This window comes from Pseudonaja textilis, chromosome 1, assembly GCF_049901715.1.
Source record: "Pseudonaja textilis isolate UNSWEBS1 chromosome 1, rPseTex1.2, whole genome shotgun sequence".
Lineage (NCBI taxonomy): Eukaryota > Metazoa > Chordata > Lepidosauria > Squamata > Elapidae > Pseudonaja > Pseudonaja textilis.
The window spans coordinates 62,301,055-62,318,568 of NC_141990.1; the positions used below are offsets into that span (position 1 = coordinate 62,301,055).

At 34.5% G+C, this 17,514-nt stretch overlaps 1 protein-coding gene and 1 long non-coding RNA gene across 11 annotated transcripts in view; one reads left to right on the forward strand and one right to left on the reverse strand.

Annotated features, from left to right (window-relative positions):
* The window catches only part of BIRC6 (baculoviral IAP repeat containing 6), a 147,639-nt gene that overhangs the window by 19,968 nt on the left and 110,157 nt on the right, over positions 1-17,514 (reverse strand). The gene's annotated exons all lie outside the window — the stretch shown is intronic.
* LOC148127641 (uncharacterized) lies at positions 8,957-11,247 on the forward strand. Its single transcript, XR_015744090.1, has 2 exons — positions 8,957-9,235; positions 10,115-11,247. It is a non-coding gene; the product is annotated as an uncharacterized LOC148127641 (long non-coding RNA).

Sequence of the window (17,514 nt, forward strand, 5' to 3'; positions counted from 1 at the left end):
GTCTTTTAATCCAACATCTTGCTCAAGCAGGAGTCCTTACCCCATTTCAGACAAATGGTTGCCCAAACTCCTCTTAAAAAATCTCCAGTGATAGAGCACCCATAACTTCTGAAGGTCAGCCGTACCACTGATTAATTGTTCTCAATGACAGGAAATTTGTCTTTCCTTCTAGGTTTGATCTTTCTTTAATGATCTTTTACTTGTTACTTCTTGTCCTTCCCTCAGGTGCTTTGGACAATAAGTTGACCCCTTCCTCTCTGTGACAGCCTCTCGAATATTGGAAGGGCTGCTATCATGCCACCCATAAACCTTATCTTCACTGGACTACACAACTGTTTTAACAGTTCAAGATTTGGAATTGTGATAATCTCAACCATTAGCCATATTTGAAAATGTCACTAAGTATGGCTGGGAGTCCAAATATTCAAACTCAATGTATTTCAAAAAGAATACAGGAGAATAGCTACAGTTCAATATTTTGAGACATATTATAAAAATTTTCACAGTAAACTGTTTTGCTAATGCTATACAGAATTAAGAACTGTACAGAATGCCCAGATTTATACAAAAACACAATTGTATCGTAATTAAAATTGGTTATGTGGTGTTCTCTAAATTCTTATCTTTTTATTGGGGGAAGACAAGAAGAAATTTGAATACATTACTTAGTACTAAACAGTAGCATTTGTCAATGGCTTTATTATCTGGGAAACTCATATTCGATTTTGGTATTTGTGCAAAGATTCTTTTCTCTCACATATGACCCTGAGAATCTGAACTGACACTATGTTTATGATATACAACTCCAATCCTAAAACAGTTCTCTCCACAGTATTTTTAAATCAAAAGTTAATGGCATATTTCATTCAACAAAAAAGTTGGCTTAAGCTATAGATTATCTAATGCCATTAGTCAAAATATTTATATCCTCATCCACTGCAAAATTCCCAATATACTTTATATTTGATATTTGTATTAATTCTAGCCAACGTTTATGGAGAAATGTCTCTTGAAAAATAAACTTTTGCCGTAAGCTATACATTAATTGGAAGCATCCGTATTCCTAAATTCCTTTTTACTGTTTCAAGATACTCCCAACTAAGAATAACCAAGCCCAATGAACCATTAAATGGATAATATTGAGCAGCTCTAAATTGTTTTCCAAACCATTTAACATTCCAAGTATAGCTTAACCAAATACAAATGACATAAAAAAGTTCTTTTTATATTATTGAAATGTACTCTCAAAGAACACAATGAATCGAGCATATGCAAGCATAATGGAAAATGGATTATTATGCAATATTTCCCATGTGCCTCAAAACAAGCTAAGCAAAAAAACCAACTGGAACCACACAAAATATGTACAACAATTTTATAAACATTGTTTAATAACTTATTCAAAGGATATGTTTCTGTTTCTTCCATCTTCATCCATTATTTGAGTTCAACTCTGAATGTTACACTATTAAATATTTATGCAGATGAAGATAAAAAAGGTACACATACAACCCATTCAACTTGTAACATGTGGCACTTCATTTTGGTATTATGAGATTAGGATATGCTCCTGTGACAATGTAAGTTGAGGCTTAGAATAAAAGGTGGTGTTTTCAACTGTCAAGGATATATTTGTGATCATATCTGGTTTCAAATAAACATCTTTTCTATGTTAAGAGCTCCTTCTCATCTTTATTAGCTGACTACAATCAGTTCTGTATTATTCATATCTTAAGAAATCATAGAGGCCATAACATTTATTCAGACAGTGGTGATTATATCCTGTTTTTTTGTCATTTAAGCTTCTGATGCTGCAAACTCACACTGAAGATTGAACCAAAGTCTCTTTTTTTCCCCAAAAAATATACCTGCAGGGTTCATATGTAAATTCAATAATAATTTCAGTAATCATTGAAAATACCATCCAAAGGTTATGAAAAAGTACTACTAACAACACTGAATCCTGAGAGTGTCTTAGTTAACAGGTTGTGCAGGAATCTCATTAACTATCCAAAGATTTACAACAGAGGATAGATACTCCAGCTATTCAATTAAAATAGCTAGAATCCATTTTCTTGCTTTATAATTAGTCAGTTTAGATCTTCAAAGCATAAAATTATTGCCACAGGTCACATTTTTGTTCTCAAAATGTCTAAGCAATTTAAAATTTTAAACTTCCCTTGTTTCTGCTTTTGTAGTACATTTTCTTAAACATATGGTGCTAACAAAATCACTAAAAGACATGGTCTCAGTTACAATATTTCAAATGTTACTATGAGGTTTGAATCTAATAAGAGGAGGAAACAAAAAGCCACAGACTAGACTTGACCATTATGTAAATATGGCATAGTGACCTCTGTATTTCAGGTTGGGAAAGAGAGACTGAAACCCCAGAACTGACAAATACAACTCTACAACTCACAGAGAAAGATAGATTACTATATTTTGTAATTTGTAATTGTAATTTTTTTACATAGGCATTTCTCCTAGGTGCAATCAAGTTTTTATGTAGCAATACCGAGTCCTTGAAGGCTTTACTATTGGATAGTTACTGTAGTATATATATGCATGTTTGTGTATCTGAAAAGTACAGAATTAAAACACGCCTGCAACAAATTTGACAGCAAATTCAGTTCCTTACTCCTACACTATGGAAAGACATCTCAGACTCCAACCCCAGGATTTAAACAATGGCTCTGATTTGTTTGCAGCTTTTCTGATGTTGGATTAGAGTTCCCCTCAGGGGTGGGAATCAAATTTTTTAACAACAGGTTCTGTGGGTGTGGCTTAGTTGGTGGGCATGGCTTGGTGGTCATGTTATTGGCTGGGCATGGCTAACTCAATATCACTCACATCGAGGCACACATCTCCTCACCTGGCCTCTCATGGCTGTGGAGATGCTACATGTAAGTGTGAAAAATGGTCATAAGTCACTTTTTTCAGTGCCATTGTAACTGTGAATGGTCACTCCACACAAGCAAAGTAGCAGCGAAGGAGGGGAAAAAAACTCCAGAGAAGTTCCTGAGACAGGAAGTCTAATCCTGCCAAGAATGTAATAAGGGCTAACAGAGAGGCAGTTTCTGTAAGCAACACCAGAATGTTTCCTTCCCGCCTTCCTTACAGGATTAGGCCAGTAATTGCTTCTAACAACCGGTTCTACTTAGAATGTTAACAACCGGTTCTAGCGAATAGGTGCGAACCTGTAGAATCGCACCCCTGGCTCCTCCCTCCATGCCATCACTCTGCTAAACAACTAATTCCCACAACACTATCAAACTACCTAGTAGGGCTGTATTACAATTCTTCTTCTTATCTTTTCTATTAACCATTTCCTTATCTTCTTATGACTATAATTTTGTTGCTTGTATCTTACAATTTATATTGTTTTATTTAGTATCCTAGTATGGTTTATAGTGATTGCTTATTTAGTATTCTATGACTATCACCCAGTTCTTGTATCTTATGATTTATGATGAATGTATTTTATGATGATTATGATGATGATTTATCACTTGTTGCTAGAATATACACTGATAGCATATGCACCGGAGACAAATTCCTTGTGTGTCCAATCACACTTGCCCAATAAAGAATTCTATTCCCATTCCCTTCCATTCCATTCCATTCATGCTTTTTTCCATCAGAAAAAGTGGTGACCCTGACAGTTAAGCCACACAATGAATCAGGTAGACAGAATTTAACAAAACAGACAACTCCAATGCCTCTTTCCAACCCAGGATCCAACAACTTTCTTATGCTAAGGACTTTACTACCTTTGCTCACACACTAGGAATTGCATTTTTCATACCAGATGAGTTTCCCACTGATAGAGTTCATATACCATTTGCAACTGATAGAATGACTAAGAAAACTGTAATATAGACAACACCCCTCTCATTAAAAAAAAAGTTTGGTCTTGGATAACTGTATTACAGGACTATTAGATGAACTGTCAGGTGACCTATTTCAGCAGAGCATCCCAGACATTTTTGCAACTCTGCACTGATAGAAAATTCAAAGAATTACAAGAGAGTAACACATTACTATTTACAAGTCGAACCCACAGAGCTAAATGCTAACAAAACTCCAGTTTTTCTCTAAAGAAAATGTGGTGACAAACACATGGAAAGGAATAATGCCTTCCAGTTTCCCATATGAAGAAATCAAGAGAGGGAGATGCTCCTGGCTGCTTCAGGCTCAAAGAGAAGGAGGAGGACGAGGACGAGATGATATGGTGGTAGTATAAGGGCTGATGTTGATAAGATGAGAAGCACAGGACTCAACATCAGATTGCTATGTAAACATATTTTTTCCTCTTTTTTGTCTTGTTCTATTTCATACAATAAATACCTCCCCCCACTTCACAATAATCACACCACAATTGATCTCCTTATTGTAGTCTGGGAAAAAACAATACAAATTTTATTGCCTTGAAAGGAATGGCAAGAAAGGATTACACTTGAGATTACACGTGTTCCAGCACATGTGGATATAGCTGCCTTCTGCCTTCTGTAATGGTTGATTTTCTGCATAGATGTTTCTTTTTCAATTCTACAATAAAGCTTCAATCTAATCACGCTGGGTCTTCGAAGATATTGCTGTTAGCTAGTTACTAAGCACAGGGGTGGGGGAGAGTGAGTGTGTATAAATGTCTGAAGACTCATGAATCAAGCTATGCCTGCATGAAGTCTGACATCTAATGACTTTTGCTTTATCTATTTAAACAATAACTGGAGGCAGCTCTCTTATAAAATGTCTAATTAACACTCAATATTCAATTGCTTTGCAAAGAATTGATTGCCTGGATAGCTCTGTACAAGAGAGGGAAACACTGTTTTTAACAAAAGTAAAAAAAGAAATAATTCCAGTCAGTTTGGTCAAAATGACAAAATGCAGGTTCTGACCTTGGAATGCAAGCTCTGGTCCAGCAATATGCTTGTTCAATGTCATCCCCACCCCCCACCCCCACAATATCCATGATTTTAGATGTTTCTGTTTTTCACAGATTGCTTGTCACATGAATAGTAATATAGTATCAAAACACTGAGCACGCATTTGGTAAAACTGATGTATTTTTAAAATTACAGTAATGAAGGCAAAGTTACTATCACTTCAGAGCCTTAAAAGCTTTTCATCTCATAACAGAATAGGAATACAGAATACCAGAGTTGGAAGGGACCTTGGATGTCTCCCTGCTCAAGCTGGATTCAGGAAACCCAATATCATTTCAGACAAATGGTTATTCAATCTCTTTAAAAATGTCCAGGCAGCCATTTGTCTGAAATGGTATAGGGTCTCCTGCAGCTTTTCCTAGCCACTGCTCAAACTGGATTCCAACTTACTTATTAGTCATCAAATGCTCACACTTTATGAATTCTAGCTACCAAGTACTAGATTTACACATCAAGCTTAGTTATGGATTATTGAATAAATCACAATTCATCAAGTTTAAACAGAATACTAAATCAAAACTACATAAACCATTGTATGTCTTAATGTGACAGATGAATCCTAACTATATTTATCAACTTTTGATTCCTGCAGTTGACATGCATTATTCTACAGAATGATTCTACTAAACTTTGCAGAATCTCCCAACAAAAGGAATCAATTATATTCAAAATCTCTTTTTCATTCTCTTCTGGGCATCAGGGACTGGCTCCATGGAGAAGAGTTTTTTCACAGAATGGAGGGGACGTGGTTTTGCCTGCATCCTGTGGACAGGGGCTTTGCTTATTTGCACAGACTGGTTGCTGGCATGCCACGGACCAGTGCCAGTCCATAGACTGGGGGTTAGGACCCCCTGGTCCACTACATTAAAGTTGGTGAGAACAATATGAAAACAGACTTTTAACCATAGATTAAAAAAAAGATTAAATAAGTTGCTTCTACTTTATTTTAATTACCTAATGGGAGAAATGATTTAATTTCACCCTTTGGGGAAAAAAGTCAACTAGCTTAAGACAAAATCAAGGATGTCTAAGATGTTAGTTGCTTTTCTTAGTAGTTCAATGCAGTTCTAATAAAAATGTAAATATATTTGCTCATATTTGGTTATAACACGTCATTATAAAAATTAGCAAAAAGGAAAAAAATGAAACTAAATTCTTAGAATATGAAATTCTGTCAAGAATTGGGCTCTTATGAACTGTTATTTCCATTCATAGTTCTGTCTATAATCATTTCTTTATTGATTCCTTTTTACTACCACTTTTTATTTAATATTGCTCTTCAAATTCATCTAAATCACTCTTTCTGGAAAATGGCCAACTAATTCTAATCTTATTTAAATTAAATGATGTGTGGCCACTGAGATTTAAAGTGAGGGAAAAAGTGTAAGAATAATTATGCTTAATTAAAACTTTCACAATTTGTAGCATTTTTTTAAAGGGATTTTAATAAAATAGATGATTAAAAAAAAAACCTCTTATAGATGGTATTTTAAGAAGACTTATTGAACCGTACTACCTAAATTTTGCAACTACATTTTGTGAGGTTGGTGCCTCAATTAATACAATTTATTTAAATCCAAATTCTGTTTCCTCTTTTCTTTGAAATAGATCTGTACAGGTTTTGGAATACTATTACCAACATAATACTGAATTCCAATAGATTGTTTTACATAGCCAATTTTAACCCTTTAAATAAAGCATTTGGATTAAAATAAAATTCAAATGCTTGTGAATTATTTTTATTTTTCTATTATAAATGTAGAACAAATTAATTAATATCCCTATGTTAAAGCACCCCGTGAAAAGAAAAGCTGGTGAACGTAAAAATCAAAATAATTTAGGACCAATAACATGTGAAATTTCTTCAGATAATGACTTAAATGCTCTGATTAAAATACCTCAAAACCATTGGAAGGCAATATGCTTTTCATACTATAAATTACCCTCTAATGACAATGAATGTTTCTTGCTTGGTGATATATGAAACCCAAAACCATAATAACCACTTGTAGGATTGCTCCTCTTGAAACCGTAAGGATCCTTTTGTAATATGGAAAAGAAATTATTTATATTTGATATAAGTAACATAGTGGAACACTGAGTTGATTGCCCTCAAGTTATGTCTTTAATGCAGAAAAGTTAAGACCACAACCGACACTACTTTAGCTTTTATATTGATCAAGAACTTTGTATAGTTCATATACTAAAAGCACCTGCTGATTTTAATATTTCCTGCATATATAAAAAAATTACAATGTTTCAAAATGCAAAACATTCAAACAAGAATAGGTAAAATCATAAAAAGTGGTAAGAAAAAGAGGAGACTGTCATTTATAGATAGGAAGAATAATGGACTGAAAACAGAAGTATTCAGATCTATCGTAGATACTCAAAGTTGCTAATAAATATCTACTTCTATTACAGCATATAATTTTATTGGATTACTGTAAAATATTTTCAAATGAGTAGCAAAATATTATTTCTAAAAAACACACCACACATATACCAGTTGTTGATGTTGTATCTTGACAGACAAGAATCAGTAAAGAGATCAACAAGACTCAGTCAGAAATCAACTTGTGGAGTCAGTAGCAGAACTCAATATAAAAATACACAACTTTTGTTGAAAATAATAGTTTTTGAAATAATATAAAGTTATATAAATAAATAAATGTATTTGTCAACACACTCCCCCAGATGTCTTCAGATTGGAAAATATTTTACACTAAGCTATGTAATAATCAAACAATTTGTTAATCAAATAACTTTTCCACAAAACAGCCCTACAATTAGTATATATTAATTCCAAAATTATTTCAAAATTATTTCCATGCTGATAGAGACCATCTTGCATCAGGCTTTGTGCTGTAATATGCTTTGCTTTTATGCTAAACACATATCTGAGGTTTTTAAAGTTTAAAGAAATACCATAAAAATACCACAATTTACCTAAAACAAATTACACTCACAGAAAGAAATTCTAATTATGGATAAAGGATGCAAACACACAAGCAAAAACTATTTTCATCCAAAATAATTGTCTACCAATTTCTTCATAATGAAATATATGTCAGTTAAGAAAATATGCATTTTATTACCCACAACTTAATACACTAAATTGCATTAGCACAGATCTGTAATTCCTGCTCAGAATATCAGATTACTTCCTATGACAAAAGGCTGGGAACATTTATTTTGTACATGATGTTATTTTCACACTGACCTGTATTCTTCAAAGAGAGAACAGGAGGGGAATGAATAGATTTCAAAACGACAGTTCCATTTTGAATCAACAGTCTACCAAAAGCTGTTGAAATGAAAAAAAAAACTCAAAAGCAAAAGAACCAAAAATCCTGTTGCGGCTTAAATGCCTTAAGGTTGTTATTTGTAGCATAGTACTTTGTCAATTTGGCTTCCTTATACACAGCACACTTTCACAAGTGTTGCTGGATTAAAATGTGCCTAGCCTGACAATGAAACAGCAGAACCATCATGCATTGTTATGCAACTCATTGTCTGCAAGGGGGACTTGTAGCTGTTCTTTATTCAGCAAGTGCCAACTGCATGTTTAATCAATGTCACCACTCACTACCGTATGCAACTGAAGCCACTGACATTCCACTCCTCAGATCTGACTGGCTGCTAAGTTATGCAATGCTCTGAAGAATGCCTTCGGATTATTTGTCAGATGCTCTGAATGCAGGTGTGTAATACTCCCATCCTCGTCGCAAAACAACTAACTTTGCTCCTTCTGGAGAAAAATACAAACAGGGCAATATTACTGCATCTACTACATTTGGATTTACAACTCAGCAACACGAAGGAAACGTCTCAGAGAATTCACAAGATCGACAGCACGTTATCAAATGCCTCTGGAATGTCTTGGGTTAACAGCTACATGTATTTGACAAAGAGTGGGAGATTAAATTTTATCTGGAAGCCTCAGCTGTGTATCCACTGTTGGTACAGAATGTACTTCATCTGATCGAAGATTCAAAAAATTGAAAAGGGGAACAAACATACAACCTGGATAAGAAGAGCAGGGTTTTCCTTCCAAACATAACATTGTTTTAATGGATAACCGACATAAGGCCTGCATTTCTTGGAAGATATTCTAACATTATTGCATCTGCAGCCTAATTTATCAAGGAATTGTTCATGCATGCATACAATTTCTGCTCTGACTGAAAGAAACAGCCCTCCATGAAGATAAGGCTGTTTTTCCACTGCAGTGAGGAGTAAGCAGCATGTCTGATGAGATTTTATTCCTGATGCAATGTAGGGTAAGAGAGGCTTTTACAAATCTTTAAGCGTAAATTAGTTTATTAATTTTTGATTACTGCAATCTCTTTAATTTTAAATGTAATTAAAATATTCAAAAACATGTAATTTCAACAGGCATTCAGTTATATGCCTTTCTGAATATTGTGTGTAAACTGTCTGGCACTCCATTCAGATTAGACTGGCAATATTTTTTCTCCAACAGAGTAATATTTAAATACAACAAATTGTAAATCCCAGCATGATTACATCTTCATTTTTGACACCAAAAAATTATAAGATGAACCATGTAACAAAAGTCAATATTAAATCTATATTAATCACCACAAAACAAAAAGGAAACAAAAGACAATAGCTGGTATCTACCATAAATTGTATAGATAGCACTTCTTCAAAACCTTCTTAACATCATCGTGCTATCTGTTGCCACACTTCATGGCAACATTTATACAATTTTCTCTTTTTTCCTTTCCAGTCAACATGCAGATTTTTAGATATAAAACCCACTAAACCACTCTACCTTTTATATAAAAGGCTAACCTAATTTGGGCTATGTGATCAAACTTGCTTATTGACATATCAACATATACTGTATACCAATTTAACTACCTGTCTATTTCCTGTTTATCTGTTTTTCAGTAAGCCATATATGTTTACTATGTAAAGTACAGGTGCAGACTCTGGGAAAAAACTGTTCAGTTCAGAAATTAAAATTAGATTGGAATGAACTATAAATTTCTCTTTTTTTACTAGAAAAAAACAAAACAGAATACGTGTGCACTAATATGTGGGTTATGTACGTATTGGATTTGTGTGTGTATGTATATGTGTGAAGCGGAGGGAGGATCCACAAAGTAAGTAATTTTTTTCCTTCTTTCTAGCCAGCAGTCCAAACACTGGTGAAGGTCTTTGCAGAAAAAATGAGGAGCGCTGCCATTACAACGCTAGAAGATGTAAAAAGGCAAGAAGAAAGTGAGGAAAAAGAGGAATCTGTTTTAGCTCTGTTGGGAATAATTGGAACAGTGCTTAATCTATTTGTAATAATTTTTGTGTATATCTACACAACACTTTGATGGTTTTCTAGAAATCTGGAAAAGCACATAGTGCAAAGGCCAGCTATGACAAATAGGATCAGTGAACTCTATCCAACAGGAAACAAAGCCTCAAAAGAAAATATACATTCCAAACAGAACTGCCCAATTAAAGGCCCAGCACCACTGACTATAAAATATATCTTTGAATCTAATTAAGCTTATTACATGTAAATGAAAACAGTATTCAACTTCTAATTGCTGAGTGTCAATGTTCAATCTCTAAAATGCATACAGTGTTTTTCTGCCAGTGAACATGGGAGAAATTGATAATATAAGCAGGTTACAAATAAAGATAATGGTGCCATGAAACCTACTTGTTTTATTTACCTGATCCCCATTAAGCTTCTGGATTCATTTAAATAACATCTGGGTTGGAATCCAGTGCACTTTTTACCATTACTAAGTGCTAAAATTTATACAAATATATATGAAATGTAGAAAGAAACATTGTTCAGCACCATATTATGACTAAATAAAATCTTCATTGTTTAGCTTCCATAATAGTTTTATTTCTTATACTGCTGACAATTCTGTCAGGTACTGCAATATAATGCTTGTAGGTATTAATTTATATCCATGCTTATAAGCTACACTCTATACAACCTGTAATTGTAAAACAATGTTTGTATTGCAAATTGTTATTTCAAGGGCAATTTTCATTAAAAAAAAGAAATCATGGTTTGAGGAAAACACAGTATTTGCTATAGAAGCTTGACTTTAACAGAATACTGGAAAGAAATACATTGAGAAACTGAAATTTGAATCATGTATGATTTAAAAACAGATGGTTTCAAAGTGTTATGGTATTATATTGGTTCCAAACAATATATTCTCCATGGCCAATAGCCTGGGGAAATCTTTCATGCATTTACTTAAAATTCCACTTAATTGATCTAAATAAACATTTTTACAGTTTTAAAGTGTCTCTTGGACTGTAATATTTATGGGGGAGGGGAACCATAATGAAACCAATGGGATTTATTTATAATTTTTCTAAAGGAAGGACTGTGCTGTTAAATGTACATAAACCACATTGTTTTCCTATTCCATGTGCCAACTAAACCAATAATTTAAAGAATTATGGTCCATGCTGTTACCTTTCCTATTTTGCCTGTATTTTTAAAAACATTTTAATTATAAGAAACATCATTAATATTTGAGTAAATAATCTTTGAAAAAAATGTAATGTCTTTGAATACTAAATGTGGCAATATAACAAGGCAGTTGTCCTTTATTACTGTTTAATATCTGATGTAACTCTAATTTCTAAAACAGGAAATAGGACATTAAACAGATGAAAAAAACTAAGAATAGGTAGGTTGAACCTAACTTCTAAGCTGAAGCTAAAGTTTTTATCCACAAGGACCCATTTTTAATTTAAAATATGTACTGTATATTGCTAGAACTAAATTAATGCTTGAGAGACTGGCCAAATGCGCAGATTTATGAAAGGATATTAAGAAGGCAAAATACTTTTATTTCTCTGCAATGAAAGGAGACCCATATTTGGACATCGGATGCAAACAAAGGGATATGAAATAAGGATACATATTGTAATTGGACATAAAGAACTGATAAAAGCTAACAGGACTGAAGTAAATGAAAAGAAAAACAGAAGAGTATAAGAGCAGAAGTGAACAATGAACACATGGTTCTTGGGGCAAAGAAAGATGCATATAGAGAAAGGAGAAAGGACAGTATAGGGCCCATACATTTTTTACGAATATTTTTGAAAGGAAGTCCAAGATAAATAATGAAAAACAGAAATCAGTAAAGTATAGATCGTAACAAGTTATTTGTCAATCCTTGTCAAATTATCAGGTACAATTAAATGTCTCTTCAGATTAGCATTTGAACTTGACAATAGTTATGATCAATTTAGAATGTTTACATTTTTTCCAGGCAGTCTCAATAAGTCTTAAAGTGACTTAAAGTGGCATACCTGCACACGCATGGGCGCGCGTGTGCGCGCGCGCACACACACACACACACACACACACACACACAGAGTTCTAGTGAAATAACTTTGAATCAAGAGATTTTTAAAATATATGTGTTTACGCATAATATTTACACTCACTAGAGCAGCCAGTAAGGCTATGGAAAGATATTCAAATGTCATGATGTGTCTATACCTACAAAGATCAGAACTGTTTAATCAATGGCTCTTCTCTCTACGAAAGTAAAAGCTGGACTTTAAAAAACTAGAAAAAAAAGAGCATTGATATGTTTGAACTTTGGTATTGGAAAGGACTACAGAAAATACCATGGGTTGGTAAGAAATCAAACAAATGATCATAGAAGAAATCAGTTGAAGTTGAGAACCAGTTGAAGTTCTCACTGAAACAAATAACCAGGCTTAGATTATATTATGGACACAGGTGAAAACCAGCTCTCTTGAGAAGTTCATAATGCTTGGTTAGTTGGAGAGAAATTGTGACAAGAGTTTGCTGGATCAGAAGCACTTGTTTAATTAATTTGGCCCATTGATCTCTATAATAATCTGACCATTGAATATTAAGAATCAAGTTCTTAAAATGATGTCTCAGCAGGTAGTAGCTCTATGAATCTGGGCCCATAAATTAACTGCGGTTAATTGAGAATAGTACACAGTTGGCAGGATAAAAATAGCACTGTTGTTTTTGAACATTATTGTTGAAAAAGACTCCTGAGAATACCGTGAACATTTAAGAAAACAAAAGAATAATTGAATAAATCAACCCCATGTTCCTATTCAAGGCAGATATGATTAGGTTCAAATTATCTTATTTCAGGCACAAACCTAGCTCTCTGAAGAATGCTGGGAAGAGTGGAAGGAAAAAAGATTGGATGATCAGCAACAAGATGTATGGACTCAGTTACAGTGCCAATAAGTGCGCTGTTGGAAAACTTGGAAAATCAGATTAGAGACAGATCAACATAGAGAAAATCTATGTATGCAGTCGTTAAGAACTGAGAACATCTTGATGGCATATAATCAATCACAAGTTTAATATCACATCTTTTATTCAGCAATCCAGGAAAACCACTTAGATGAAAATTCTAATTATCTATTACAAGAAAATCAACTTTTCTAAAGGACTATGATATGTTGACTATTTAGAATACTTTTGAAAGTTAGAGCCATGGGTGAACTGGAATTAGAGAGGAGGTGGAATTTGTCACAGTAGAGACGTCCTTGGGATGTAATGATTAATTATTCACTGTGTTTCTGAAAGAGCCCCCATATCACAGCATTTGGCATACAACATTTGGAAAGAGATACACTTTTATATGGCCCTAAATTAGTTTGAACTTTAATACCAAAACTAGACAACATGTAACCCCTTGGACCATCCCTTCAGAGATATTTCCTACCAGATTCCTCAATGCCTTCAACAGTGATACAGCTTTTAACGTATTGCCTTTACTGGAAAAGCTGGGATACATTCAGAGCTGTATGTCTATGGCTGTGATGGTGAACCTGTGGCATGCAGAGCCATTTGTGCTGGCATGTGAGCCGCAGGCAAACTTACCTCACTGCGCATGCCTGCAGCTCACAGTTGATTTTCAACTGGTTTGAGGCCTTTTTCAGCCTCCCAAAGGCTTGAAAAAAAGCCTCTGCAGATTTTGCAGGCCGAATGATAGGCCTGTTTCGTCACTTCATGTAAACACCAGAAGTGATGAAAAGGACCGATTATTTGGCCTGCAAAGTCTGCAGAGGCTTTTTTTAAGCCTCTGAGAGGCCAAAAAACGCCTCAAACCAGCCAAAAATCAGCTGTGAGGCGCAGTGCAGGTAAGGGGAGACTGCGCGTGCATGCGCAGGGGAGGGGGTGCAAATTGCTTTCTGGGTGCTGGCACACGAGTGCGCAAGCTCAAGCTCAATTTTTGGCACAGGAGCCCAAAAAGGTTAGCCATCACTCATCTATGGAGATTCTCAGTCACCCAGGTCATGGTTAGCAACCTTGAACTTATTTCATTTCTTATCCGAGAAGCTTCTTCAGTTCTGAAGTTTCTTGGATGAGAAGTAAAATGTCTTCAAGGAAAAAAACAAAGAAAGTCCAGTTGCTTTTTGAAAAGCACCTTTGGGACGTTCAGAGATATGTATATCTGCCTTGAAACTAACCCATGTTGTACCGTATAGCACAGTCAAACATCAGCAGAGAAAATGTTTTCTGAACATTTCTGTTTTATGTCATAAATGTTTTATAAAATTCACCAAATTTAAATCTTATGGCAGGTGGGGGTCCTGGGTTTTGGATGCATGCTGTAAATTAGCTTATTTGAAATTGTTCAGTTGCCAAGTCTTCATGACCCCATGGACCATAGCATGCCAGGCAACCCAGTCCTCCATTGTGTCTCCAGTCTCCCTAAATTCATGCTCATTGCATCAACATTAAAAAAAATTAAGTTCATGGCATCTGGTCCCATCACTTCCGGGCAGATAGAAGAAGAAATGGAAGCAGTCCAAGGTCCAGAAGAGATTACCAAGGCAGATTCTGCACTGCTCTCCATTGTAGTTTTGGAATTTACCATCTTGCAGTCCCTAGTAATGGGTACTTTGTGAGGGGACATCCATAACAAGCTGATGACACAGCTCTGGACTGGAGAACACATATATGTTATTCATCAGTAGAAGTAAGTACTTACAACCAGGAACTATAGCAATATAAGATATGCAGACTGACCATTTGTTAGCTTTACAGATTTAACAACTTAAAACCAAATTCTCTCCTACCAACAAAAAATGGAATGGTCAACCATAGGATGAAATTCCAGCTATTGTCCACTTTTATTGTAAAAATATGAATGACAGAAATCTTAATGTCTGTAATGTAGGGACAATACTCAGGCCATCAATTTTACATTCCTATACCAACTCACTCCCAAACTATTAATATTTTGTCTCACCCTTTATAATTTGAAACTTTAAAGGAAAACTTTAATCCTGCTTTTTTCCACAACCAGGGCTCTTTTCCATTTTTATTACTGTTGATCAGTCTGTTCTCTTTGTATGTCTACGTGTCTCAGGATTGAATACTTTGTTAATATATACTAGTGCAACTTACTCTATTCTGCAATCCCTTTTCTTCTCCTTTCTGCCTCAGGAAAATCTGAACATGGAAGCACAGAGACTACATGCTTCTTATTCCACTTCCGAACTAGAATAACTTAGATCTAACATTACTTTTTATATTTTAGTACACTTATTAGGGCTAGGGATTCATTAGGTAAACTGGATGCTAGTATTTACTGTATTTACAAATGGGGCCTTCGTCTCTCTGGATGTACCAGAATAATATTTGCTGCATATTTTCTTTGATATAGAGGGAGATATAGAGGGAGAAACCAGAGGTCACTGAAGTGGTCAACTGGAAGATCTCTTTGATATCAACTCTTCTCTGTGAGCAATTTCTCATGAAGTGAGTCTTATTTCACAATAACAAATATGTCTTGAGACAAAACCTTTGATCCCTATTTTTTACATTCCAAAATGTGGCAGAATGGACAAACGGGGAAAAAATTATGTCACTTTGTTTGGGATTAATCACTATGCAATTCCTTTTCCTCCCATTGTTCCAAATACTATCCCTGTACTAATACTGTAGTATTTATTACTATCCTTGCCAAACCACTCATTTTACTGTCATAAATCTTTGTTCTGTCTCCTTCATTGTATCCTTTTATAAACAGATTCTTGATTCGGATAGGTTGCAATTAATGTGAATTCAAATATTATGGTATTTGATTTAGTACAAATTATCAATTGATACCAGACTGTGTTTTAGGGAGCCCAAAATTCAGTTAATGTCAGGCTAGCACATGAGCGGTTGTGGCTCAGGTTTTAGACACTGCTAATTATGGATGCTGACCCTAACCTCAATTGGAGCATGCAAATTCGTTCTGATGTGGCTAGAGCACTCTGCATCTACCAGCATATTATAAAGATTATAAACAAAGAGACAACAGTTCAGTCAATGCTGCTAAAATATTTTGAAAGGCAATTAAGATATTTTTGTCAGGGTAAGTTTACCTTTAGGAATATTTATATATTTTTTGGTTTTTTTTAAATTATGTGACTTTCTTAACCATACATTTATATTTTTATCCTTTACTATAATATTTCATTAATATAAATATAAAAGTTATGCTTATTTTTTTTTACTATCTATTTAGTTTACTTTACTTTATTGTCACTGCACCTTGTACAATGAAATCAAACACCATCTTCAGTGCACATCATGACCAAGACCATGAAAATAAACACAAATACACATCCTTCACATTCCACACATTGAACCGAAAACCCCCGACACCGCACCAACACTGTACTATACAGTAGAATTCAAAAGAGCTACTGCCCTGGGATAGAAACTGTTTTTCAGCCTATTTGTGCTTGTTTTTATTATTCTGTACCGTCTGCCAGATGGTAATAGTTCAAAAGAAGGGTTTCTATTGAGTTGGAACCAATTGCCACATTTTCTATAGAAACATCACTTCAAATACTGTGAATTCAAATAATGTAACCATTTTGAAGGCTTAATTAGCCACACACCCGCCCGAACCTGTTATTTTTTACCTCTCATAAAACAAGAACACTTGGGCATGTTTACTCCAGGGATTTGGATATTTGCAACATTACTTTAATTAGGAGCCGCTCAGTTTATTGAAAGAGGGGCAGCTATATAAATGTAACAAATAAACAAACAAACTGTTCACAAAAAACACTAACCCTTCCTGAAGAAGCAAAACTAATACAGTATGTGGATAACTTCCCAGTGGTAGTTCTTGAAAACCACATTGGAAGGCATTTTTGTCACATATGACACTGAAGGGTATAAAATATACAGCAAAAAACTGCATTTTTACTTCTCAGAAGCTTTTTATTTGGGACACCAAATTTGGGAATCTAATTTAAAACCCAGTCATATTACTTGTACAGTAACATGTTCCATACTCTACTAAAAAAGTTCTGAGAATTTTTCTAGGGACCATTAACTTTTATTATCAACAGATCCCTAAGTGTTCCACTTTGACTAAGCCGCTTTATGCTTCAATCTTTGTTTCTGTTCTGGATAATTTACTTCTCTTAAGCAATTGCTTTCTATCATTTCTGCTTTGGAGAGACATAATTTCAAAAACCTATTTAAATTATATAGTGATAAAAAGAGTGGACTTCTTGGTATAATTGGATGGATGCCATACAA